Raw genomic sequence first — 1143 nt, forward strand, 5'->3', positions numbered from 1 at the left:
CGTCAGCTTCTCCTCGGGGAGGAGAGCTCATCGGACGACCGGAGGTCGACGTGACGGGCCAAGCATTCTTACCAAAGGTTGGTCATCTACACAACTTTCCTTCTTCGTTCTTCTGACAGTGCTATTAGCTCGCTGAAGAAAAATGGAAGCCGATTACCCGCTCTTTACGTAATTTATACGGACCGGGTGGGGCCCACACAACAGGTGGGCGTGGACTAAATTTTTTTTCAGTGTACTTCTTCGTATAACGGGATAAACCATCAGCGACAGCCTTAAAGGGCTAAGCTTATACAAAATAGAATATTCAGTTATCTACAGTTCATAATATCAAAACATTTCAAGAATCTGGAGAAATCTCTAAAGTCAAAGGAAGATGCTGGAAATCAGAGTTGGATGTTTGTGATATTTTGGCCCTCAGGGGCCACTTCATCATAAACAGGTCTGATTCTGTCATAGACTTAATGGCTCACAAACACTTCCACAAAGCATTGTCTGTAAACACAGTTGGCTGTGCCATCCACAAATGCAGTTTAAAGCTCTATTATACTGTACTAGGAAGAAGCCATTTGTGAACAATGTCCAGAAACATTGCTGTCTTCTCTGGACCAGGGTTCATTTAAAATGGACTGAGTCAATACAAAAGAACTGTTCTGTGGTCAGCCAAAGTGGATTTGAAATACTTTTTGGAAATTATAACACCATGTCTTCTGTACTAAAGAGCAGAGGACCCAACAGTTTAACACACAGTTTAAAATCATGCCTCTCTTATGGTATGGGTGTGCATTAGTGGCTCTGGTTTGAGCAGCTTACACACTGATGTCGAAAAGTACATACAGATTTTAGAATAATTTATACTCCTATTCTGGCAATGTTTTTTTTTATGTTTTTTATGTTGTTTTTATTTATTTTTTTCAGAGAAGGCCTTGCAAATTTAAGCAAGACAAAACTTAACCTCATCATAAATAATTAAAATCAGTGAGTTGGAAGTTTTGTCCTGAAAGTCAACCATTCCTTTAGGGGATCTTTGACCTGCGGTACATTTCTATACACACAAATACAATCCCAGCCTTGCAACAACACATAAAACTTTAACAACTGAGTGAGTGAGTGAGTGAGTGAGTGAGTGAGTGAGTGAGTGAGTGA

The 1143-nt window shown here is 39.8% G+C and overlaps 1 protein-coding gene across 1 annotated transcript in view; it reads right to left on the minus strand.

Annotated features, from left to right (window-relative positions):
- LOC119411766 (membrane-associated guanylate kinase, WW and PDZ domain-containing protein 3) overlaps window positions 1-1143 on the minus strand; it is a gene marked incomplete in the record, with an annotated part of 451370 nt that overhangs the window by 225652 nt on the left and 224575 nt on the right.

Source organism: Nematolebias whitei, chromosome 7, assembly GCF_014905685.2.
Source record: "Nematolebias whitei isolate Nwh7 chromosome 7, NemWhi1, whole genome shotgun sequence".
NCBI lineage: Eukaryota > Metazoa > Chordata > Actinopteri > Cyprinodontiformes > Rivulidae > Nematolebias > Nematolebias whitei.